This window comes from Eubalaena glacialis, chromosome 11, assembly GCF_028564815.1.
Source record: "Eubalaena glacialis isolate mEubGla1 chromosome 11, mEubGla1.1.hap2.+ XY, whole genome shotgun sequence".
NCBI classification, from domain to species: domain Eukaryota; kingdom Metazoa; phylum Chordata; class Mammalia; order Artiodactyla; family Balaenidae; genus Eubalaena; species Eubalaena glacialis.
Window position 1 is genome coordinate 12,046,948 of NC_083726.1, and position 26,746 is coordinate 12,073,693.

The 26,746-nt window shown below is 46.9% G+C and overlaps 2 pseudogenes; both read left to right on the forward strand.

Moving 5' to 3' along the window:
- The first annotated feature begins 490 nt into the window (after positions 1–490).
- LOC133101626 (apolipoprotein L2-like) lies at positions 491–15,122 on the forward strand (annotated as a pseudogene).
- A 1,445-nt stretch (positions 15,123–16,567) lies between these two features.
- LOC133101364 (cytochrome b-like) lies at positions 16,568–17,706 on the forward strand (annotated as a pseudogene).
- The last annotated feature ends 9,040 nt before the right edge of the window (positions 17,707–26,746 follow it).

Sequence of the window (26,746 nt, forward strand, 5' to 3'; positions counted from 1 at the left end):
GTGAGGATTAAGCATCTCTTCACTCCAGGGTCATAAGCTGAGACCACCCCATTTGGAGACTCTAAAGATCTAGTGACTATAAAATCGGCCTCAATGTGACCCCCAACATCACAAGAGAAGTCCCCCAGGATGGCTACAGCTCCAGAGTCGAGGCCTTGGCTGAAAGCTTTGGTCCACAGCAATTTCAGCCCACGGTGATGGCGATACCAACTCAGGGAGGAAGTAACCAGAAAATTCCTTAGGAAGGTGCCTGGCAGAGGTCACCAGCGTCACCTGGTGGAGTCTGGAAAGGTCAGCAGCCAGAGGCACGGGGCCACGGCCCCCACGAGCCCTACCCACACAATCTCTCCATACCCGGGGGGAGGTGCGGATGGCTCCCACATGCTGGACATCAGGAGGTGTGTGTCCAGAACCGCAACCCACCTGCCCATTGTCCTTTTTTATAGGGACAGTGAGAGTGGATAGGGAGCTTTAGACTGAGCGTGTGACCATGGGGGCTTTTGGGTCCTCCGAGTGGCTGGCAGAGACGGGCACCAGGCGTAGAGCACAGGGGATCACACTCCACGCAGACAGCACCTGGTGACCTCAGGGGAACTGGTCTCGGCCACTGGCTGCCAGGCCGCCAGCATCATCCACTGGACAATCCTACTGGTCTTTCCTCGGGTGGGAAAATTGGGCCCTGAGGGAGTTAGCAGTTGTCAGCCTCTGGAAGGTTAAGAACTAAGTATAAAGATGACCAATAAAATCAAGCCCACTCTTTTAATCTTTTTATGTTGAAATCAAGACAAGTGTGTTTCATTTTAACGTACGTATTGTCAACTACAAATTGGCACCTGCCATTGGCACTTGCCATCTGCCTCTACAAGGTTTAAATCATGAGCCGCTGCAGCTGCTGACCGTCCACACCCCCTGAAAGGAGTCCAGGGTGGAGATCAGGAATGAGGCCCTCTGTGCTCTGGGAAAAACTGGCAGAACAGGTCTTCAGAGAGTTAGATATTTTCAGGAGAAGATTTTATGAGCCCAATCCTTGCATCTCCTCGTATCTAGAACAGCACTAAAATCCTTCATGGTGACATGGGCGGCTCGTGACTAGCAGTAACCTTCATGAGACTAGCAGAAACCTTCTGCAAAAAATATGAGCTTGATTGCATGCACTCCCCCTACACTAAAATCACATATATACTGACCTTCCCCCCGCCCCTTTGGAGCAGTTTCTCAGAGCTATCTGAAATGCTGTCTCCTGGGCTGCAGTCCTCATTTCGCCCCAGATGAAACTTAACTCACAGGTCTCACGTTGTGCCTTTTTTTCAGTCGACAGTATAATGTTTAAGAGAATTGGACACATTCTCAGAGTTAACAACAGATTTTGGATCCTAATTTAAAACAGGTAATTGAGTAATTGATTTGGATTAGACTTTTGAAGTTGAAAGGCGCTCTGCTAAGTGTCAACACTAAGTACTTTGCTGACAACCTTTACCCGGAGAGAGGAAATAGCCTCAAGTTCAGCAGATCCCAAAACAGGAGGGGCAAGGAGTGGCGTGTGCGAGTGGAGAGGGGGCTGGGAGGGCCACACCACCAGACATCCTGGGGCATGTGCCAGGGGGCACCACCAACCTCTATCCTCCTGGCAGCCAGGCAACCAAGGAGATCCTGGTCTGGTCTCACTGTTGTGCTAAAATATGGCCTTAAAAATAACAGCATCTAGCCGCTGTGGAAAACAGTATGACGGTGCCTCAAAAACTTAAATGTAGAATTACCACGTGATCGGCCAATCCACTTCCGGCTATAGACCAAAACTAATTGAAAGCAGAGTCTAGAAGACGTATTGGTACACTCCTGTTCATAGCAACATTATGCACAATAGCCCAAAGGTGAAACCACCCAAGCTTCCATCAGTGGATGATAGGATAAGAAAAATGTGGTGTATACCTACAACGGAATAGTATTGACATTAAAAAAGGACATTCGGACATGTGCTATAGCATGATGAAATTTGAGGACATTATGCTAAGTGAAATAAACCAGTCACAAAAAGATGAGCACCATACGATTCTGCTTATATGAGGCACCTAGAGAAGCCAAATGCATAGAGACAGAAAGTAAAATGCTGGTTGCCAGGGACTGTGGGAGGGGGGAAGGGGAGTTAATGTTTAATGAGTATAGAGTTTCAGTTTTGCAAGATGTAAAACGTTCTGTGGTTGGATGGTTATGCTGTTTGCACAACAATGTGAATGCACTTAATGCCCTTGAACTGTACACTTAAAAATGTTTAAATGGTAAATTTTATGTTTTGTATATTTTATTCCAATTAAACATTAAAAATAAAACATCCTTGGGACTTCCCTGGTGGTGCAGTGGTTAAGAACCTGCCTGCCAATGCAGGGGACACGGGTTCGAGCCCTGGTCCGGGAAGATCTGACATGCTGCGGAGCAACTAAGCCCGTGCGCCACAACTACTGAGCCTGCGCTCTAGAGCCCGCGAGCCACAACTACTGAGCCCACGCGCCACAACTACTGAGCCCGCGTGCCGCAACTACTGAAGCCTGCGCGCCCTGGAGCCCGTGCTCCGCAACAAGAGAAGCCACCGCAATGAGAAGCCGGTGCACCACAAGGAAGGGTAGCCACCCTCTCTCCGCAACTAGAGAAAGCCCATGTGCAGCCAAAAATAAATAAATAAATTTATTAAAATATATATATACATATATACCATGGCTGGAGTAAGGAGACATGAGGAAATACAGGTGTTTCCTGTTACCTGAATGTAGAGTGTTCCTACGAAACCTTTAGCAAACCAAGATGCCATATCGTGAAGTGGATGTAGGCCTTTCATCAAAGTTTACTGGCCGAGGATGATCTTTTGGAAAGCAAGGGATTCCCGTAAACAGAAACATTCAGAAATCTGATAGCACTACCTATCAGAAAGAGCTTTACATCGAGATAGACTAGGAAAACAAATGGAATTACTCCACTGCAGGTGAAACAGGGGTTGTGCTGTGTCATCGAGAAGCTGGTTGTTTCACGTCCCAGTAATGGTCCCACACCTCGTATTTTAGCCAGGCTGTGCCCAGGAGGCTGGAGGGTGCCCGGGAGGCCCTAGAGCAGGAGGTGCAGCAGAGAATAGACAAGGCCCCTGACAGTGTCTCAGAGCTGAAGAAACTCCACACAAATAGAACCACGACCAGGAAAGTGCAACATTCCAGGGGAGCCGGTTGAGGAATTGGGGGAAGGAAGCAGGGGCAGGAGGCTTTGGAGCTGGGCCTCCAAGAACAGGTAACCTTTCACCTGGTGAAGCAGGTGGGGAAAGGCATTGCAGGGGGAGGGACAGTCTGAGCAAACGCCCGGAGGCTGGTGGGGAATCAGAGGCCAGGCAGCTGGGAGTCCTCCAGGCACCTGGACCAGGCCCAGGGAGGCAGGGAGTGGTGAGGAAGACAGGAGCTGGAGCAGTAGGAGGGCCTGGGGGCTGGGCTAAGGACTCTGAACTTGATCCTGTCTTAACCCCTCCTTTCCCTGACCAAGGAGGATGCCCTGCAGCTACATGGAGGGAGGTGCTTGGTGAGAATCTCTGTCCGCTCACAGGGAGGGGAGGGCGAGTCTGGCTATGCAGTTGGGTGGGGACAGGCTTCTCCAGGGTCCTCCCTTCTCCCACCAACAACTATTCCGGGAAGTTATGGACCAGAGACTAACAGAGGAGGATGCCCCGTAGAGTAATCCAGCAGGAGGGAGCACCGTCCAGCATCCACACCCAGCTGAGGCTGCAGACGAGGGTCAGGGCCAGGCCGAGAATGGCAGAGAAGGACAGAAGGAGGAGGTCGAGGGTGCAGCCCCATTTACAAGTGTTTGGAGTCATCCAGGATCCAGCCTTTCTGCCCGAGCCCTCCTCCACCCCCTCCTTGCCTCCTGGTCCCTGTGTTTCATGATTTCAATTGGCTGCCCTGGCTCCCGGGCTCATGCAGCTTCGAGGCAGAGAAGGAGGCAGGGGACGAGCCAGCTCTCCTCTCCCACCTGTCCCTTACAGCAGGGAGCCTCCAGGACCCCCTCTGCTGAGTTCTTCTGTGCCTTGTTAGCCAGGACTGGGTCATACAGTCACCCCTCGCCGCAGAGGGGCCCAGCAACACATACCTGATGTCCAGGCCCTGAGACGAGAGGCAGAGAGTCGAGGGGGGAGGCGGGTGGCTTTGGAGGAGGTGGAACTGCATGAGAGCAGGTGGGCAGGAAAGGATCCAAGGACACAGGAACACTGTGTTGTTAAGATCAAGTCTGAGAACAAAGAACAGGAGCTGGAAACAGACGAGCCGGGGAATGAGCAGAGCAAGGGTGGCTTGGAAAGAGAAAGGAACCTACTTTCGGCATCCTTACCCTCGCCGGGCCGCCTGTGTGTATCCTCTCCATCCACACCGTCAGTGCCTGCAGCCTCAGGCACACTCCCATAGTGGACAAGCTGTTTGTTACTCTTCCTGAGGGGGAACCCTGGGCATCGCAGAAAGAAGGTGTTCGAAAGAAAGATTCTAGGATTTGGGCTTAGGTCAGGTCATTTGGGGGAGGCTCTAAGGAAATGGGGCCTCTGTCGATTGGGTGCTGCAGAGAATGGGGGGCAGTTCACACTGAAGGTGTCTCAGGAAATCCATCTATGGAGAGGGGAGACCAGAGTGAGGATAAAGGTATAATCGGTAAAGAAGGACAGTCATGCTTTTCAGCCAAGGGAGGGAGTGTTGTGTTGGTGGCAGCACAGTGATGAGTGTTTGCTGTCTCATTTCCTCATGCTCTCAGGGTAACGTGGCCTGAGGTTGGTGTTCTCTGAGAGTCTTTACGTCCAACAGGAGAATAGCATCGCCCTGTTGTGATACCAGGCCAGCCTCGGGATGTACATGGATGTTCTGTTCTTCTTTCTCAATCCTATATAAACAGTCCCATAAATAAACAGAAGGGAATATCCGCATAGACTTTGACTCCTCTTCTTATTAAATTCAATTAACAATGAAATATTTCCCATTATACTCACTCTTCTTTGGAGCATAGCTACCTTTTTGGACCTTTACATCTACCTCTTTGGACACACTTTATCTAAACTCTTCTCATTTGAATATTATTACGAACTCATGGCCTTTCACTGACTCAGCCTGGCCCAATAAAACATGATCATAGTAATCATTATCTATTATTATTATTATTATTATACGTGGGTGCCCCTTCTAAACACTGTTCTGAATGTCTTCGAGAGCATCCTTGCCTTTGGAGTAGCAGATATGCCGGCCTGCGGAATTCACTTCCCCTGCAAGGAGTCTTGCTTCCCTTGAGTGGACAGAAGCCCATGGGTGCCTATGTGGGTGGGCAAGATGCAGCTGGAAAATGTGTCTGTTTAAGGTGACAGTTCACTCCGATTATTCTGGTTTAACCCTGTCATCATCCCTACCTTTCTTAGAGAGCCTTGGTTTTATAAACACGAATGTTTCTGCTACACTGTTTCTGACAATGTTTCTGCTACAATGTTTCTGACAGTTGTAACATCAGGACACATCAGGCTTATTCCTCCTTGGCACTTGATCCAGCTGCTTCCATCGTCTTTAAGGTGGTCGGTTACTAACTACTATAAAGGGACTTTTGCTGTCCTAGAGTTAAAACAATCCAAAATAATAAGTGCATATCTTTAAAACAAATCGATTCACACAGTAGGTTCTGCTCAGCCCTTCCCAGGGAAAACCACTTTAATTTTTTGCTTCTTCTTTAGGCAGTTAATCAATGTGTTAAAATGATTTCTTACATTGGGAGAGAGAAGAGTGTGAGAGTGTGCACTGGAGACAGGAACCTGGACTTGAATTCTGGCTCTGCCACTAGCTGGGTGCTTTGAGTAAGTTACTTAACCTCTCTGAGCTCCAGTTTCCTTGCTTCCAGGGTCATTGTGAGAACTAAAAGTGAGTGAATGCATACCAGGCACTTAGAATAGTGCCTGATGCAAAGTGGGGAGTCATCAAGCACAGTAGCTAATAAACATTAGGTACTCCATTTTTCTTTGTCTTGATTGAAAATTTTTGATATTATTTATTTACTTCCTTCCAGGAAAGATAATAATTTCACTTACTTTTTTTTTTTTTTTTGATTTTACACTTTATTTATTTATTTATTTATTTATTTATTTTTGGCTGTGTTGGGTCTTCGTTTCTGTGCGTGGGCTTTCTCTAGTTGTGGCAAGCGGGGGCCACTCTTCATCGCGGTGCGCGGGCCTCTCACTATCGCGGCCTCTCTTGTTGCGGAGCACAGGCTCCAGACACGCAGGCTCAGTAATTGTGGCTCACGGGCCCAGTTGCTCCGCGGCATGTGGGATCTTCCCAGACCAGGGCTCGAACCCGTGTCCCCTGCATTGGCAGGCAGATTCTCAACCACTGCGCCACCAGGGAAGCCCTTCACTTACTTTTATACTTCTTCTTATACCGCTCCCCACCTTTTCCTAATACCATTATATCACTAGGGTCGAACAAAGTTTCGGGAGCCCTGCACGTCATAGACACTGGATCGTTATTAATTATTACCCATTAGTAAACACTAGTGTTCCCAACCTCACGTAATTTCCAGAGTATTCCCTTCTTATCTTTTTTTCTGTATTTGGTTTTATTGCTTCACTTCTATAACTTTGCAGGTGGCTATCTCCTGTCTGATTATCTTCTCCTTGTGCTGCAACAGGAGAGCAGGATTCTGACTGGGCTTGGAGGCCGCTGACGGGAGATGAGTAACTTTCCTTAACTAGCGGCCAGCAGAGCCCAGGAGACAGAGAACCTCTCTGGGTTAAGTCCACTGTGGCACTGGTGGCCGTCCCAGGGGAACCCACCAGAGAACTCGCCCCTCGCTGTTCCCTGCAGCCACTGCTCACTCATGATCAAGCCCACAGTCTGTTTTCTCTTTCCCGAGGGTGAAGCGACACCTCCTTCCAGCCTGACACAGGCGGGCGAGCTGAAGGGAAGACTCTGAGACCCCAGCTGCTGCCACCATGAGCACAGTAACCATCTACTACTGAGGTAGTCAGCGGCCTCTTCTCTGGCTGCTTCCTACTTGTGACCTAGAATTGAGGGTGGTGCCTCCATGCTGAGTTAACCAACAGAGGAATCAAGAACCACGAACGGGATGGAGGGGCTTCCCTGGTGGCGCAGTGGTTGAGAATCTGCCTGCCAATGCAGGGGACACGGGTTCGAGCCCTGGTCTGGGAAGATCCCACATGCCGCGGAGCAACTAAGCCCGTGAGCCACAACTACTGAGCCTGCGAGTCTGGAGCCTGTGCTCCGCAATAAGAGAGGCCGCGACAGTGAGAGGCCTGCGCACCGCGATGAAGAGTGGCCCCCACTCGCCACAACTAGAGAAAGCCCTCGCACAGAAACGAAGACCCAACACAGCCAAAAAAAAAAAAAAATTAATTAATTAATTTAAAAAAAAAAAGAAAGAAAGCTTAAAAGCTAGCTGGCTTTTGGAAGTATAGCTAGGATAATAAAAGGATAAATTTGAGAGCTTTAAAAAAAAAAAAAAGAACGGGATGGATAAGCATCCTCGAGCCCCCAAGAGGGGCCAAGAGGAGGTCCCCAAACCCAGGGGTCTGTCCCCACAGCCTCCTTCCCGGCCCCCCCCTCAGGGAGCCAGGACCAAGATGCTCACTTCCTCACCCCCTACCCCTGCACCGCCATCCAGCAAGTGACTCAGAAGTGAGGACAGGACAGCCCATGGGGAGGGGTGGGACAGCAGATGGGAATCCCCGAGGCCGGGCGGGGCGGGGAGAGGAGGTCCACCAGCATCCCTGGAGGCTTCTCCTGGCCTCTCCCTTTGTCCAAGCCTCCTCCTGCTCCCAGACGCTGGGGCGTTACCACAGAGGCTGTTTCCTTCAACTCTCGCCCTGCTGCCAGCCCAGCGGCTCTGCGAGGCTCAGTGGACCCTGAACTGAGCCCCGGTCTGGCCTTTGCCACCTCCCACCTGTGTGACCTGGAGCACCTTACCTGACCTCACCTGTAAAATGAGAATAATATTTCCCTATGTTGTTTTGAGGATCAAATATAACGTGTGTTCGTGGCGTGGGCCAGTGCCTGCCACACAGCAGGGCCTGCCTAAGTGTCGGTGCTGTCCCCTCTACCTGGAGTTTGTTAGTTTCAGGTTGAAACCTCCCCTCCCCCAGACTTCTCACCCCTCCCCCCCCCCCACTCCCCGCAGCTCTGTCGGGCACCTGCTTACCAGGTGTCACTGCCTCAGGCAGGTACTGGTTCTGTTGATCTCAATACCCCTGCAGAGACGCAGGCGCTCAGTTATTTCCCCCACCCACCCCCATCCCATCAATGCACAGATTTAGTACTGTGGGTTCCCTCCATGTAAGCCCTGGGTTCCTTTCTCCCTTAGTGAAGGGGGAAAAAGAAAAACCTAAACAATCACCACGCACCCACATGAGCACCGCGTTTTCTTGAGTCTTGTTTCCTCAGGATTGCTTCTCCCCCATCACTGCATTGCTCAGCAACAAAATCACGTCCTCCCTGGAGCCACCCACGAGAGCAGACTAGTCAAGCTGAAGGATAAGGGACGGGAGAACAGATTAGAAGCCAGGAGCCACCCCAGCAGACTCTGGGATCCTTGAGGGAGGGTTGGACTGGTGAATTCCTGAGGATAAACTCTCCTCCGGAGCAAGGTGATCTGCTGTTTATCAACAGTTCAGCTTGGGTCCAGTGGGGCCAGTGGGGAGCTGGGTCCCCTGAGACCAGCCTGGAGGAGAGAGAGGTGATGGGGATTGATCATAGGATCAGAGCTGGGGAATCCTCTCCCATGGTAGTTTTACACAATGGCGTGTGGTCTGAAACTTTTTTTTTAATTGAGGTAACATCGGGTTATAACATTATATAAGTTTCATGTATACAACATTATATTTCTACTTCTGTATACACTACAGAAATTAGTTGCAAAGAAGCCCCATAGTATACTACAGAGTAGAATGAAGAAATCACAGTTTTTTAAATACAAGGAGGCTTCAAAGAATTGTCTGATGGTTGGCCTTGGATTCAACCTTTGACCTTTCTGCTTGCGGGCCTTGGGTGGTCCCTTATCCTGTCTGAGTCTCACTTTCTTCTTCTGTGATATAAGAATAATGCCTCTTTGTGTGGATATAGAGGGAAATCCATTTTACATCAAGTCCCAGCCCACACATATATACACACTAGTCGCCATTCTCTTACCAGCAATTCTATCACCTCCAAATTTCTGAAACACACACATGTTTTTGGTAACTCATTTGGGCAGTAATCTTGCCGTGTACTGACCTGAGACTATTTATAGTCATTACAGTCTTTTTCCCATTTAATGTGAATATTTGTTTGTTTCACTGACAAAACATGAAAACATTCATTTATCGGGTGCTTTCCAGACTCTGCTGGAAGTGGTAACTAATAAACCATATGTGCCCTGTCTTCATTCTCTTTCTAAAGGTTTAAAATTTTAGATTCCTAAAGACATCTAAATCCCAGGAGTAGATAATTAGTTCTGGAGGCTGGAAGTCCAAGATCAAGGTACTGGCTGGGTTGGTTTCTGGTGAGACCTCTCCTCCTGGCTTGCAAATCACAGCTGCCTTCTTATTCTGTCCTCACATGGCCTGTCCTCTGTAGCGGGGGCGGGGGGGGGATTGGGGAGGGGGAGAGAGAGAGAATCTGGTATCTCTTCTCTTCTAATAAGGACAGGAAGCTTATTGGATTAGGGCCCCACACCTATGACCTCATTTCACAGTAATTACCTCCTTAAAGGCCCTATCTTCAAATACAGTCACCTACCTGGGAGGTCAGGGTTTCAACATATGGATTCCAGGGTGGGAGAGAAACAGTTCCATCCATAACAGCAAGTAACTCCACCAACAGTACCCCAGGTGACTGCTGCTCAGGAAGATGAATTTTAACTCCTTTACACTCAATACCATTTATGTTCCACCACAAATTCTTCTAATCTTATTCCCTTTTCTTTTCATCTAGATGTTGAGAGCTTTTTTTGAGGACGTCATTGGGTGCCTCTGGGACATAATGAGCAGAGAGGAACTGCTACTGCTGCTGACTGAAGTCCTGAAGAGAATTGAGACTAAGGCCGCTTTGTCCAGGTAACCTGCAGGGATGCACCAGGAATGTCACCCACATCCCCCTGCCCCAGGCTAGTTTCCTCCTGGCAGACACACCTCCTCCAGGCAGGATCCTATGGTTGGGGTCGAGGATGTTCCTTTTCAAGCTTCCATGGGGAATGTTTCCTCCTTGTCATTTGCTGGCAGTGAACAGCCTCAGGTTGAGAAGAGATGAAACCTGCTAGGAAGGGGCATGTTATGACCTTGGACAAGTTACTGAACTACTCTCTGCCTTAGTTGCTTCATCTGTTCAGTGTTATTGTGAGGAAACTGAGATCATGCATGCAAAGTGCTTCACATGATGGCTGAACATAGTATGTGCTCAATTAATGTTAACTTTTATTTTATTTTCAGTTTTTATGAGGTTATTTTTTAATGCTTATAGAGTACTTAAAGATAGTGTTAATGTCCCATAAGTCAATTGTTCAGGGAATCATTTCAGTAGAATTTCAGCTTTGGGAGCTGAAGGTGGAGCTGGAGCTTCTTCCTTAAGTCTTAGGGGAGATATGCTGTTCTTTTCTGATTTACAAAACCAGGGTAATAAATAGACTGCAAAGGCTCTTCTTTTTAGGAGGTTATATTCGGTCTCGCTTGTTATTGATATAAGCACAAGAATTAAAAGAAAGTACAGAAGAGATGATGCTAGTTCAGGTTTCTGCAACCAAAAAAACCCGAAACCGAAGCTGAGATCCATGCAGCCCAAGTTTTCTTCAGTGGCCAAAGAATGGAGAAGTGGGAACTTAATTCACAGATCAACTTCTCACCCACATGGTGAGAGGGATTTGATTTTAAAGAGTAAAGACAGAGGGAAGAGGAGTGAGGCTAATGACAGGGAGGCAGAGCATTCATCTACCAGGGAAGGGGTCAGGCTTTCCTGGAAATGGGGTGCCACGCCCTTTTTATCCTTTTTTGGTCTGCATCTTCCGGTCATGGTCATCCGTAGGTGTGTCATCTAGTAGCTAATGTAGTAAAATCAGCCTAGAATGAGACTGAGGGTGTGGTGAGGTCAGATACCTTGCCACCTTGGTTCCAGCTGGTTCTATACCGTTTTGGTTTGTCTCCTCCTATAGCTTCCTCCGTTTTTCTCTGGACCCTGTGACTCCAACAGGTTCACCTCCAAATGGAAAAGTCCTTTCTCTAGGAGAATAAAGGTGGCCATCGAGGTCCAGAGTATTCTATTTCAGGGAACCTGAGGATCCAACACTGCGCCACCACTAGTTAGACAATTGCTTTGAAAAACAGTGTCTAAAGGGAATTTCCTGGTGGTTTAGTGGTTAGGATTCGGAGCTTTCGCTGCTGTGGCCCAGGTTCCTAATGTTAACTCTCAAAAGCTGTTGGGAAGAGACAGGAGCCAAGGGTCTTCTTCCTGTAGGACTTCCTTTGGGACAAGTCAGAAAATCCTGACACCATCAGTTTGTGTTCCTGGGGATTCTGGCTGGAGCCCCTTTAATCTCCATCTTAGGAACTGTACCAACACTGCAGGATCCTGCTGGCCCATAAGGCAGAGAGGCTGGAGTGGAATTGGATGGAGCTGGTTGGATCCTGGCTCTATCCTGCCCAGCTCTGGGGCTCTGAGCTTAAGAGTTGGAGTCTCAGATTTGTCATGTGTCCAGTGGGAATAGCAATTCAATCTGATGGATTGTGGTCATGGACTTAGAGTGAACTGCAGGGTCAGAGGCGGGGAACCAAGTGCAATCATCTCGTCCAAAGGCCCAGGGAGGCCTGGACCAGGGTCAGACCCAGGGGTCAGGATGGAGCAGAGGGGTCCAGGTTGGAGGACTAGTAGGAAGGCTTGGCAGCAGAGCCAGGACTAGAGTGAGGCGAGTGGGTCCCGAGGACACAAAACTGAAGGGGCTGTGACCCTAGCAGAGGCCCTGTGAGTGGGAGAGGGGACATTTCTTCCCTCCCTGACTTGATCCCCTCATGCTGGGCGTAGAGGGCCCTGGGTGACTGTGTCCTCCACACCCTGCCTGGGACCTGGGGTTCTCTATTGCCATCTGGGACCCTCTTCCAATCTACATAGAGTAGCCCTGACCAGTGGGAAGGCCGTGTGGCTTAGTGAGACCTCCAGCATCACAATGAGTGGCTGCCAATTTTGTGTAATTTGAGGGATTCTGACGAGACTTCACAAGTCCCCACCAAAGAGGAAAATTCTTCCTCCACCAGCTTGAGCAAATGCAGGTCTCTTCAGGCTTAGCAGTTCATATGGATGTCTCTGAAAGTCTCTTGAATCTTTGAGAGGTTCCATAAAGTTGCACATGGCCTTGGTGTGCAGGCATGTGAAGCTGTTCACCAGCTAAGGTATGAGTTAAGCTGGTGACCCCTGAGAGGTCGGGGGTGCTGGGTGATGGGTCAGGAGTCAGTGAGGCGGGCTGGAGAGTCCAAGGGGAACCAGAGTTAATAGCATATCACCTGCTTCCCAGTCAACTGGGGCAGTGGATGGACCCAGTGACCTTCAGCTGGGAAGGCCAAGGGCATCAGGCTTGAAGGAAAGCAGATGCCAGGAAAAATGATGGTTAAGGTTCCTTCTAGCTCTGATTTTGGGTTTAAAAAACCTCTAAGTACGCAGAATTAGCCAATCTGCAAAGGCTGAGGGCATGGCCCCCAGGACTGTCCTTACATTTGACACCAATGGCAAATTTGGGAGATCCCCAAAGCTACCATCAGGTCTGAGAATTCCCTAGAAGGAGGCACAGAACTCCCTGAAAACTGTCACGATCCCAGTTATGGTTTATTACAGGGAAGAATGCCGGTTTCCATCAGCCACAGGGCAGAGTCTGAGCGGGTTTCACACAGGAAGCTTCCATTGTCCCAGGACGTGTCACTGTCCTGGATTCAGTGTGTGGCAGGGCACACGGAGCACTGCCCGCCAGGGACGTTCACCCTGTTTAAGGAAATATATTCTGACTCTTGTTAAAACGATAAGGAAGACTCTCTTCAGGACTATCGTGATAGGTGTGAAGACCATTGCAGCAGAGGAGACAGATGGACTCAAGTCCGAATACAGCAAAGATGAGTGGGGATTTGTAGTCAATGATCAGAGTGAGGGGGGTGGGATGGAAAATCACTGAGAGGAGACATCGAAGGCAGGGGGATTCTTGTTGAAATTTGCTAACAGGATTCTTGCTAAAAGCAAGTAAAGGACTTATGCATCAAAGGTGGGAGATGACGAGTTTGATCAGATATCAAACATGATAAGATCTAAACAGTGGGAAGGCTTCTCACTAAACTGACTTGGACGAATTTTTGCTGAGACTGGGCAATACAGGCCGTCAAGGACAGGACACCAAAGGCGGAGGTTGAGGCCTATTGGAGAAGAGGGCTCAGAAGAGCCTGACTAAAACTTGACCAAGGAGAGAACCTTTTTCAACAGGACCCTCAGTGTATGGAGTTTCATTTGGGCTCAGTCACTTGCTGCCCACACAGCTGACCTGTTGTCTCCTGCCCTCCCGGAGGTCAGACTAATGCCCTAGTGTCCAGCTCCTCCAGAGGTCAGATGTGATACCACATGACCCAGAGGCCCCATCACATGTCACCCTGTTAGACTGTCCAGTGGCCAAAGGCCCAGGCAGACGAGGACACTCCTATCAGCCAGAATATTCTAGGGGCTTATGGACCCCTTCCTAGTAGCCAAGGGCAAAGGGCAGGTTGACTCCTCACTACACACTTAGGTTCTCTGAATGAAGGTTTTTCTGCTCCAATCCCACTTCTCTGTGTTTATCTGTGGAGTTCCCACTCTACCTACTCTTTGGAAGTGATTGTGTTGACCTGCCTCTGAGGCGTCTTTATCAAATACCATTTTTTTTTTTTGGCCGTGCCACGTAGCTTGTGGGTTCCTACTTCCCCAACCAGGGATCGAACCTGTGCCCCCTGCAGTGGGAGCACAGAGTCCTAACCACTGGACCGCCAGGGAATTCCCTCAAATACCTATCTTAAGTTAAAAGTATCCTAAGATGACTTTTGCTTATTTATTCCATGATTGAATAAGTACATGGAGCATCTACAGGATACAAAAACATGTGTTTAATGTTGAAAGAGAAAAATTTACATTTGTGATATTCTTTTCTATTTGATTTATAAAAAAATCTCTGTGATTTACAGAATAGATCTTGTTGAGCCTATTTTATGGACAAGCAAACTGTCTTTCTAATCCCTTGACCTTCATTGTTACAGGGAAGACTCAGATGCACTGCATCAATATCTGAGTTAGCTGAAAACAGACTTGGCCGTGGAGCACCAAGTCACGCTCCAAAAAGACCAGCTGGACAGGAAGAGGTTTTTGAACAGGTTTCCTCGGGTAAAATGGGAGCTAGAGGAGCTCATAGGAAAGCTCCACGCACTCGCAGACAAGGTTGACAAGGTCCACAGGGACCGCACCATCTCCAACACTGTGGCCAACTCCACTGGCGCTGTGTCTGGTGTCCTGACCATACTTGGCCTGGCTTTGGCACCCATGACAGCGGGGGCGAGTCTGGCACTCTCAGCCACTGGGTTAGGGCTGGGAGCAGCGGCTGCTGTGACCAGTGTGTCCACCAGCATCGTGGAACTCGTCAGCACGTTGTCAGCAAAACCCGAAGTCAGTCGCCTGATGTCAACTGGCGCTCCTGGAGGTACTTAAGATCAGTCCCCAAACAGCACAACAAAGAAATTCACAGAAGCCGTGCAACGCATTGAAATGAATATCCGTGCCATGGAGCCGGTCAAAAGCAACCCTGGCTTAGCAGCGGATGCAAACGTCTTCATCAGCAGTGGAATAATCTCAGTCCAAAGCAGCCAGCAGGAAGAGGTTACTTTCAAAGGCACGGCTCTGATAATGACCAAAGGAGCCCGGACTGTGGGTGCGGCCACTGCAGGTGTCTTCCTTCTGATGGAAGTGGACTTCCTGGTGAAAGAGGCAAAGCACTTGCACGAGGGGGCAAAGACGGAGTCGGCTGAAAGGCTGAGGCAGTAGGCCCGGGAGCTGGAGAAGAAGTTGGAGGTGCTCACCCGGATCTATGAGAGTCTGCAGTAGGGCCTGACTCAGCCACTCCCCAAGCTGTGCAGGGACCAGGGACACTTGCGGGGCCAAGGCACGGAGGCACCTTGTTAGAGGGAAAAGGAGGGCGAGATAACATAGATGTAGCTAGGTGTTAGGAATTCGGCATTTCTGTAGCTGAGCACAGCAGGGGAGGGATGAATGCAGGTGGCAGATGGGGGAGAGAGAAGGAAGGAGCGTGGAGCCTGGACGAAGGGAGGAGAGGGGCCTAGAGAGTGAGGGGAGGAGAGAAGCCACTTATTTTGGACTAAAGAAGGCACTGGGGGCAGAATAAAGGGAGAGGCAGGGGGAACTAGCAACAAGAGGCCAGGAATATGAAAGGGTTGAACATGGGAAAAAGCCAACGAGTTAGGATTGTTGGGATCCAGGAGAGGTAGCAGGGGCTCCTCTCTTACCCCTCCCCAGGGTTTGATGTCTCTGGTGGTGGTCTCTAGCCCTACTTTTCCAGTATCAACTCACCTTTGATTCCAGCAGGTTTATCTTAATTAGGCAGTGATTTCTTTTTGTTTGTTTTTTTAATGAAGCATAGTTGATTTATACTATTGAGTGGGTTTCCAGTGTACAGCAAAGTGTTTCGGTTATACCTATAGCTCCCTGTGCGCTACAGTAAATCCTTGTTGTTTATCGATTTTTTGTATGCTAGTGTGCATCTGCTAATCCCATACTCCTAATTTATCCCTCCCCCACCTTTCCCCTTTTATAACCATAAGTTTGTTTTCTGTGTCTGTGAGTCTGTTTCTGTTTCGTAAATAAGTTCATTTGTACTATTTTTTAGATTCCACATCTAAGTGATATCATATATTTGTCTTTGTTTTTCTCTTTCTGACTTACTTCACTTAGTATGATAATTTCTAGGTCCATCCAAGCTGCCCCAAATGGCATTATTTTATTCTTTTTATGGCTGGGTAATATTCCATTGTGTGTGTGTGTGTGTGTGTGTGTGTGTGTGTAGGCGAAGGTTTTGAAGAAACCTGCACAAAACTAATCACAAAAATAATACTTAAAATGAATACAATATATGTCTTCATTATTCTCACACGGACTCCAGCCATGACCAATGACATGATAAATCATCGTTGTCGTTCAACTACAAGAACACCCGGGGGCTTCCCTGGTGGCGCAGTGGTTGAGAATCTGCCTGCCAATGCAGGGGACACGGGTTCGAGCCCTGGTCTGGGAAGATCCCACATGCCGCAGAGCAACTAGGCCCGTGAGCCACAACTACTGAGCCTGCGCGACTGGAGCCTGTGCTCCGCAACAAGAGAGGCCGCGATAGTGAGAGGCCCGCGCACCGCGATGAAGAGTGGCCCCCGCTTGCCACAACTAGAGAAAGCCCTCGCACAGAAACGAAGACCCAACACAGCCAAAAATAAATAAATAAATAAATAAATAATTAAAAAAAAAAAAAAAAAAGAACACCAATGACCAACACCCGAAAAACCCACCCACTAATAAAAATCCTCAACAATACATTCATTGACCTCCCTACCCCACCAGATATTTCACCATGATGAAATTTGGGTTCCTTACGAGGCGTCTGCCTAATCCTACAAATCCTAACAGGCTGATTTCTAGCAATACACTACACACCAGACACAACAGCCGCCTTCTCGTCAGTAACACACATCTGCCGAGACGTCGACTATGGCTGAGTCATTCGATATATACACGCAAACGGAGCTTCCATATTTTTTACCTGCCTTTATGCCCACGTAGGACGTGGCCTATACTATGGATCCTATACCTTTCAGGAAACATGAAATACTGGAATTATCCTATTACTTATAGTCCTAGCCACCGCATTCATAGGCTACGTCCTACCTTGAGGACAAATATCATTCTGAGGCGCAACTGTCATCACAAACCTACTCTCAGCAATCCCATATATCGGCACTACCCTCGTCGAATGAATTTGAGGTGGCTTTTCTGTAGATAAAGCAACACTAACACGATTCTTCGCCTTCCACTTCACTCTCCCTTTCATCATCACAGCACTAGCTGCCGTCCACCTATTTTATTCCTTCACGAAACAGGGTCCAACAACCCCATAGGAATTCCATCTGATATAGACAGAATCCCATTCCACCCTTACTATACAATCAAGGATATCCTAGGCGCCTTACTATTAATCTTAGCCTCACTAATATTAGCTCTATTCTCACCCGACCTGCTTGGAGACCCCGACAACTACACCCCAGCAAACCCACTCAGCACACCACCACATATCAAGCCAGAATGGTATTTTCTATTGGCGTATGCAATTTTACGATCAATCCCCAACAAGCTAGGAGGAGTCTTGGCCCTGCTGCTCTCAATCCTAATCCTGGCATTTATTCCAATTCTCCATACATCCAAACAACGAAGCATGATATTCCAACCCTTCAGTCAATTCTTATTTTGGGTACTAGTAGCAAACTTACTAACGCTAACATGGCTCGGAGGACGACCCGTGGAACACCCATATATGATTATCGGACAACTTGCATCCATTTTATACTTTCTTTTAATCCTAGTGTTAATACCAGTAACTAGTCTCATTGAAAACAAGTTCCTAAAATGAAGAGTCTTTGTAGTATAACACAATACCTCGGTCTTGTAAACCGGAAAAGGAGAACAACATATCTCCCCGAGACACAAGGAAGAAGCACTAAACTTCACCGCCAGCACCCAAAGCTGAATTTCTATACAAACTATTCCTTGAAAAAAATATATTATAAGACATTCATAAAACTACAGTGCTATGTCAGTACTAAAAATAATTCATTCCACTACATACATGCTATGCGTATTATGCATGTCTGTTACCGCCACATAACCGCTATAATGTCTCTTTCCCATGTATATATGCACGTACATTGTATGTATAATCGTGCATTGCATTATTTACCACATGCCTAATAAGCATGTACATTATATCATTAATATTACATAGTACATATACATTATTGGTCATACATAGCACATTAAGTTAAATTGGTCCAAGCAACATGTTTGGAATCCTGTCCATTAGATCACGAGCTTAATCACCAGGCCGCGTGAAAGCATCAACCCGCTCGGCAGGTGTCCCTCTTCTTGCTCCAGGCCCATGGCTTGTGAGGGTTTCTATTGATGAACTTTATCAGACATCTGGTTCTTACTTCAGGGTCATCTCTCCTAAAATCGCCCACCCTTTCCCATTAAATAAGACATCTCAATGCGTTAATGACTAATCAGCCCATGCTCACACATAACTGTGATTTCATACATTTCGTATTTTTTATTTTTGGGGGGGAAAGTGCTTAGACTCAGCTATGACTTTAAAAGGTCTTAACACAGTCAAGCAAATTGTAGCTGGACTTGGATGTATTTGTTATTTGGCAAGAGCAACCTGCGTTGTACAATCAGTTAATGGTTACAGGACATAGCACTTTACTATTCCCCCCACGGCTTAGAACAGTTCTATATCCCAATGAATCAACCTCAACCCCCTTCCTATCATACAGATGAGCTACTTAGATATTCACCACCCATATAGACAGACATCCCCCTAGATTCGCCAACCATTTCGTCAAAAATCTAATACTAAGTCTGACATAAGCCACGTAATACAACCATACAAACATCACCTATGTGCAGCAAGTTAATGTTGCTCGAACATCTCATAAAGCAAGACACTGAAAATGTCTAGATGGGCCCACTAGCCCCATGAACATAAAGGTTTGGTCCCAGCCTTTTTATTAGTGTTTAATAGAATTACACATGCAGGTATCCGCACCCCGGTGAGAATGCCCCCTAAATCACTAAGATTAAAAGGAGCAGGTGTCAAGCACGCAGTACCAGCAGCTCACCACGCCTTGCTCAGCCACGCCCCCACGGGAGTCAGCAGTGATAAAAACTGAGCCGTAAACGAAAGCGTGACTAAGCCATGTTAATTAGGGTTGGTAAATTTCGTGCCAGCCACCGCGGTCATATGATTGACCCGAATTAATAGAACTATGGCGTAAAGCGTGTTAAAGAACCATACAAGATAAAGTTAAACCTTAATTAAGCTGTAAAAAGCCATAATTAAAACAAAAGTAAACTACGAAAGTGACTTTAATGTATTCTGATCACACGATAGCTAAGACCCAAACCGGGATTAGATAACCCGCTATGCTTAGCCCTAAACCCAAATAATCATAAGAACTAGACTATTCGCCAGAGTACTACTAGCAACAGCTTAAAACTCAAAGGCTTTGGCGGTGTTTCACACCCCTCTAGGGGAGCCTGCTCTGTGATCCATAAACCCCGATCAACCTCGCCAGCGCTGGCTACTCCAGTCTATATGCCGCCATCTTCAGCCAACCCTAAAAAGGAGCAGAAGTAAGCATAATTATAACACATAAAAAGGTTAGGTCAGGGCTTCCCTGGTGCAGTGGTTGAGAATCTGCCTGCCAATGCAGGGGACACGGGTTCGAGCCCTGGTCTGGGAGGATCCCACATGCCGCGGAGCAACTGGGCCCGTGAGCCACAACTACTGAGCCTGCGCGTCTGGAGCTTGTGCTCTGCAACAAGAGAGGCCGCGACAGTGAGAGGCCCGCGCACCGCGATGAAGAGTGGCCCCCGCTTGCCACAACTAGAGAAAGCCCTCGCACAGAAACGAAGACCCAACACAGCCAAAAATAAAATAAAATAAATAAAAATAAAAAATAGTAAATATATATTAATTAAAAAAAAAAAAGGTTAGGTCAAGGTGTAACCTATGGGGTGGGAAGAAATGGACTACATTTTCTACACCAAGAACACCCTTTATCCACACGAAAGTTTTTATGAAACCTAAAAACTAAAGGAGGATTTAGTAGTAAATTAAGAGTAGTAGTAGTAAATTAGTAGTAGTAAATTTAGTAGTAAATTAAGAGTAGTAATTGAATAAGGCCATGAAGCACACACACACTGCCCGTCACCCTCCTCAAGTGCCATGACAAAGCCACAGTCCATCAACACATGCTAAACAATCATATGAGAGGAGAGAAGTCGTAACAAGGTAAGCATACTGGAAAGTGTGCTTGGATAAAACAAGACATAGCTTAAATAAAGCACCTAGTTTACACCTAGAAGATTTCATGATCTATGTATGTCTTGAACTAAACCTAGCCCACACCTTTCCCACCATACTGACACAAGCTAGTCAAATAACACATTCACCAGACATCTAAAGTATAGGAGATAGAAATTTAAACACTGATGGCGCTATAGAGAAAGTACCGTAAGGGAATGATAAAAGAAATATTAAAAGTAATAAAAAGCAAAGCTTACCCCTTGTACCTTTTGCACAATGACTTAACTAGTAACAACTTAACAAAGAGAACTTAAGCTAAATTACCCTAAAGCAGATGAGCTACTTATGAACAGTTACTAGAGCAAACTCATCTATGTGGCAAAATAGTGAGAAGATTTATAAGTAGAGGTGACAGGCCTAACGAGCCTGGTGATAGCTGGTTGTCCAGGAAAAGAATTTCAGTTCAACGTTAAATAATACTAAAAACCATAGTAAGCTTCAACGTATATTTAAACGTTAGTCTAAAAAGGTACAGTTTTTTAGAAATGGATACAACTTTAACTAGAGAGTAAAAACAAACAATACCATAGTTGGCCTAAAAGCAGCCATCAATTAAGAAAGCGTTCAAGCTCAACAACAAAACACATTTCAATTACAATATTAAGTAAATCAACTCCTAGCCTTATTACTGGACTAATCTATAAGACTATAGAAACAATGCTGTTAACATGAGTAACAAGAAATATTTCTCCTTGCACAAGCTTACATCAGCAACTAATAACATACTGATAATTAACAGTAAATAAATACAATCCAACACTAAATCATTCATTAGAAACGCTGTTAACCCAACACAGGGGTGCACTCAAGGAAAGATTTAAAAAAGTAAAAGGAACTCTGCAAACACAAACCCCGCATGTTTACCAAAACATCACCTCTAGCAACACCAGTATTAGAGGCACCGCCTGCCCAGTGACAATTGTTAAACGGCCGCGGTATCCTGACCGTGCAAAGGTAGCATAATCACTTGTTCTCTAAATAAGGACTTGTATGTATGGCCACACGAGGGTTTTACCGTCTCGTACTTTTAATCAGTGAAATTGACCTCCCCATGAAGAGATGGGGATAACAAAATAAGACGAGAAGACCCTACGGAGCTTCAATTAATCAACCCCAAAACCATAATCTTAAACCGCCAAGGAATAACAAAATTTCACATGGGTTGACAATTTCGTTGGGGTGACCGTGGAGCACAAAAAACCCTTTGAGTGATTAAAGCCTAGACCTACTAGCCAAAGAATAATATCACTTATTGATCCAAAAAATTGATCAACGGAACAAGTTACCCTAGGGATAACAGTGCAATCCTATTCTAAAGTTCACGTCAACAACAGGGTTTACGACCTCGATGTTGGATCAGGACATCCTAATGGTGTAACCGCTGTTAAGTGTTCGTTTGTTCAAAGATTAAAGTCCTACGTGATCTGAGTTGAGACCGGAGCAATCCAGGTCAGTTTCTATCTATTACGCATTTCTCCCAGAACGAAAAGACAAGAGAAATAAGGCCCACTTTAAATAAGCGCCTTCAAAACAATTAATGATCTAATCTCAACCTAATAAGCAAGCACAAACTAACCACCCAACACCAGGGTTTTGTTGCGGTGGCAGAGCCCGGTAATTGTGTAAAACGTAAGCCTTTATATCCAGAGGTTCAAACCTTCTCCCTAACAAAATGTTTATAATTAACATTTTAATGCTCATCATTCCTATCCTCCTAGCCATAGCATTCCTGACACTAGTAGAACGTAAAGTCCTAGGCTATATACAACTCCAAAAAGGACCAAACATTATAGGCCTTCATGGTCTACTCCAACCCTTTGCCGATGCAATCAAATGATTCACTAAGGAACCCCTACGACCAGCTACATCTTCCACCTCCATATTTATCATCGCACCCATCTTAGCCCTAACCCTAGCCCTCACAATATGAATCCCTCTACCCATACCATAACCCCTCATCAACATAAACCTGGGAGTATTATTCATACTAGCAATAGCAAGTCTAGTCGTATACTCCATTCTGTGATCTGGCTGGGCCTCCAACTCAAAATATGCATTAATTGGAGCCCTACAAGCGGTAGCACAATCTCATACAAAGTAACACTAGCAATCATCCTCTTATCAGTACTCTTAATAAATGGATCCTTCACCCTATCAACCCTAACCACAACACAAGAACAACTATGACTAGTCTTCCCTTCATGACCACTAGCCGTAATATGATTTATTTCTACCCTAGCAGAAACCAACCGAGCCCCTTTTGATTTAACAGAAGGAGAATCCGAACTCGTATCTGGCTTCAATGTAGAGTACGCAGCAGGCCCCTTCACCATATTCTTCCTAGCAGAATAGGCCAACATCATTATAATAAACATATTCACAACAATTCTATTCCTAAGAGCGTTCCACAACCCCTACACACCAGAACTATACACAATTAACTTCATTATTAAAACACTACTACTAACAACATCCTTCCCATGGATTTGAGCATCCTATCCTCGATTTCGATATGACCAACTAATACACTTACTCTGAAAAAATTTCATTCTTCTTCAAAGAAATGACTATTTAGATCTTCAGGCAGTGACTTCTAGATAATGATGCTGCTGATGGTGGGGGTGATGACAACACAGTGGATGGATCGTTTGACAAGTTGTCAGTTGCTCTTTGGGACCAGGGTGCACTAAGAGACCAGTGAAGTTCCCATAAAATTCCAAATGTTGTGTTGGAACAGAGGTTGATTTGAAAAAAACCAAAAAACAACAGAAAAGAAAGAAAGAAAAATGAAACCAGATGGCAGTAACAAGTCAAGGAACTTTGCAGTGTGTCAAGGAGATGAACCAGCCTGGGGCCAATAGACACGGCCTCTCTGACCCTCAGTTTCTTCCTCATTTGGGGCAGGGGCTGGGCAAGATATTTCAGGTCCATCTGGCTCTCCCCAGGTTGTGTTCTACAGACTTTGGTTCAATAAATATGCACTGACTCACTGAGGCTTCTTTGTGTTGATTGACAGCTCAGCTGGGCTCCGGATGCCTGACTTCCCTTCCCCAGGAGCCTGACTTCCAGGAGCTCAGGGAGCAAGTCCTCCATTGCTCCTCCTCCTGCCCACTGGGCTCCCATCCAGCCATCTCCCTCAGACCCTGGTGCCCCGCAGGCCCCACTGGGACACCTGGGGGAGCCCGTGCACCTCTGGCTTGGACTGAGCACAGGTACGTTCCTCCTCCAGCACCTTGGACCCAGGATGGACACATGGCACCCAAGGCTGATTAAGATCAGAGGGCTTGTTTGCAGGTGTGAGAGAGGGCCAGCCATAAACAGAGGGGCAGAGAGAGATAGCCAGACAGCAGACAACCTCACCCAAGCTTCCTTCACATTTCAGCAAGAGTCCTGCATGAGCTTCCAGAATGGTCTTCCTGTGTTTACCCTTGTGGCACTGCCCCTGCCCCCCACCCCATCTATTCCCCACACGGGGCTAGAATGACCCTTAAGAATATCGATCTCAGAAGCACCTGCTTCCAAACCTTCCACGGTTGCCCATGACTCTTAGCACAGAAGCCCAAAGCCTCCCTGCAGCCCAAAGTAGCCTGCTGGAGCCTGGGGTCCCCCGAAGGCACAGCTGGAGGCCAGGCTCACTTGATCCCCAGGAGCAGGACTGAGAGGCTGGGGGAAGTCAAACAGGGAAGGAGGGAAGTCCATACGAGGCCATGTTCTGACTTGGTCACCCATATGGGGGATTGCACCTGCCAGGACCATCTCAGGAGCCTTCAAGGAATGGCCTCAGGTTCAGCCTCTCCAGGGAGGAAAGAAGGGAGCGTCTGATTTTTGCTTTCACCCCCACGGGCCTGCTCTCCGGGGCATTGACTCTCTGTGCTTCCATGTGTGGAGCATGTCAGCCCCAGACAGGCTCCCATGTTGGGCACCCATGGCAGGAAGCAAGTGACCTGGGACACGGAAATGATCCCAGGACATCTCCTAAGTCACTCCGCACGTGCTGCAGTGCCTTCTCCGACCTTTTGTACAAACCACCCTCGGAAGACTTCTCTCAGTGCCTCTAACTCCCTCTCAGCCTGTGTTTCCCTGAGGCCTTCAATGGGCCCTTCCATTCCTTCCTGAAGATGTCAGCAGTTGTGGCCATCCACCTGCCTGACCCCGGAATCATGAGTTCATTCCTTCGTCAATTCTTCCTCAGTTCTTGGAGAATTCCGATTCCTGCACAGACTTGGTCTGGGCAGTGATTCAGGTACTGAGTGATGGAGCCATTCAGCATCCACCACCCTGTCCCCCCAAACCCTTAGAGCTGGACCCCATTGTGCTCAGTGTGCCTTTATGCAATTCCACTGTGACCCCTATGTCAGGTGTTGGTTCCAACACAACAGAAACAACAGAAACTGAGACTGGCTAAATGAGCACAAAAGAGGGTCCTTTGGGAGGGAACCAGGGCAGGTCAGAGAATGAAAAGAAGCACCAAATCTGCACAGTTTAGGAAGGACAGGAGGGAGGGCAGGTCCCCTTCCAGGAGCTTATGGTCTGTCCCCTGAGGCCCCTGCCAGCAGGTGGCTTAGGTCCAAACTCCTGGAATCCCAGTGTCAAATTTCCAGGAGACAGGGGGGTATTGGGTCGGGGGACTGTATTCTTGGACCAGTAAGTCAGGCTGAAGGATGAGGAAGAAGAATGTGTAATGGGGACACAACCCCTGGGGGGAAAGTGTCAGGTCAAGAGGAACCAGATTTAGTGCCTCCTGGATACACACGTGCACTCTTCTCAGACAAACAAAAATGACTCTCCTTACCCTGCTCTGGATCCAGTCAACCCATATACAACAGTAAATGAACTCCCCACTTCCCCTGTTGTAGACAAATACAAATAATCTCCACCTACTGCATCTTGCAGGTATGTCACGGCGTGGAGGGCCCCAGCACGATGCCAGTGCTTCTCTTGCTCTGTTGGGCTCCTTTCTCAATATTTTGCATATATATTATAAATATGCAGCCAGCAAGGAGGTGCAGTAGAGACCACGGCCACCATGAGCATTGCTCCACTGATACAAGTCTTTAACTGGGGATCCCACTCAGTGTTCCTCTTACCTATGGGAAGTTTCATTCCTGTGAAGCCTGAACCCTTTGATGGTCCTGGTTCAGTAAGGCTGTGAAATTCTCTCTTACCCTTTGTGATTTGCTATGGTCATCCAAGAAGGATTCCTACAAGAGGTCCATGAGTAGAAGAGATCCCTTGAGTTCTACTCATGTTCCTCCTGCCCTCCTGTGTAGCAACAGTGTGAATTTCTCTTGATAATCAAGGTCCATTACCACATCCAACCCATAACCTCATTGTTATGCACAAATCAAGGAGCATAAGGAATAACATATGGCCACTCGATGAAACCGATTTTTTGTCTGCCTTCAGGGAGGTATTCCCCTCTTAAATACTAACACCTCCAGTCCGGAAGGTCCCAGAGACATGGGTATTGAAAAGAAAAATTTTGAAATTGGCCTATTATGTGTAATCATGAGATCTATCACCTTCATCTTAACTTCTTAATTCCTACATCCATAAAATATGGTTTGGGAGCAAATGTACTAAATACTGGCTGTGGATTCAGAGCATAACACATTTCACGAGACAACAACTCAACCTCTCAAGGTATTTTCTCCCAGCTGACATGGTGCTGAGTCCCCCTCAGGACAGTTCAGTGATATCTCAGGCCATCACTTCTGGGGGTGAAATTCATTAGGCGTCAAGTCAACCTTGATGAGGGACAGTCCATATTGTGTGGTTAGACGTAGCCTCCCTACCAGCAGCCACTTTGTTACAGAGCCCATTTTGAAAGCATTAGGCTTCCTGGGGAAGGATTGTCTTATATTCTGTGGGGTTCACAGAACTTCTTCTTTTTTTGGCCTCTCCGCACGGCTTGCAGGATCTTAGTTCCCCGTCCTGGGGTCGAACCTGCGCCCTCGGCAGTGAAAGAACAGAGTCTAACCACTGGAACACCAGGGAATTCCCTCACAGAACTTCTTGAACATGTAAATTTAGCTCTTTCACCAAACTTGAAAAGTTTTCAGCCATTATTTCTTCAAATATTTTTGTCCCACTCCATTTTCTCTTCTCTTCTCCTGAGATCCCAATTCTTCAATTACCCATTACTTTTAGACCTTTTGATATTTTCCTACAGGACCATGAGGCTTTATTTTTTTAAACGTTTTTCTCTTGTTTCCTTAGATTGGATATTTTCTTTAAAAAAATCTGTGTTTAAGGTCACTCTTCCTCTGCCATCCCCATTCTGCTATTAAGTGCAAACATTTCATTTTAAAATTTCAGATACTGTATATTTCAGTTCTAAAATTTTCTTTGCTTCTTTTTCTTTTTCTTTTTTTCTTTTGGTATTTTCTGTTCCTCTGCTGAGATTTCTATCTTTTCATACACATGTATTTTTTCCTTATCTCATCAAGCATAGTTATAATAAATGCCTTTAAATTTTTGTTTATTAATTCCCACATCTGGATCATTTAGGGTTGACCTCTGT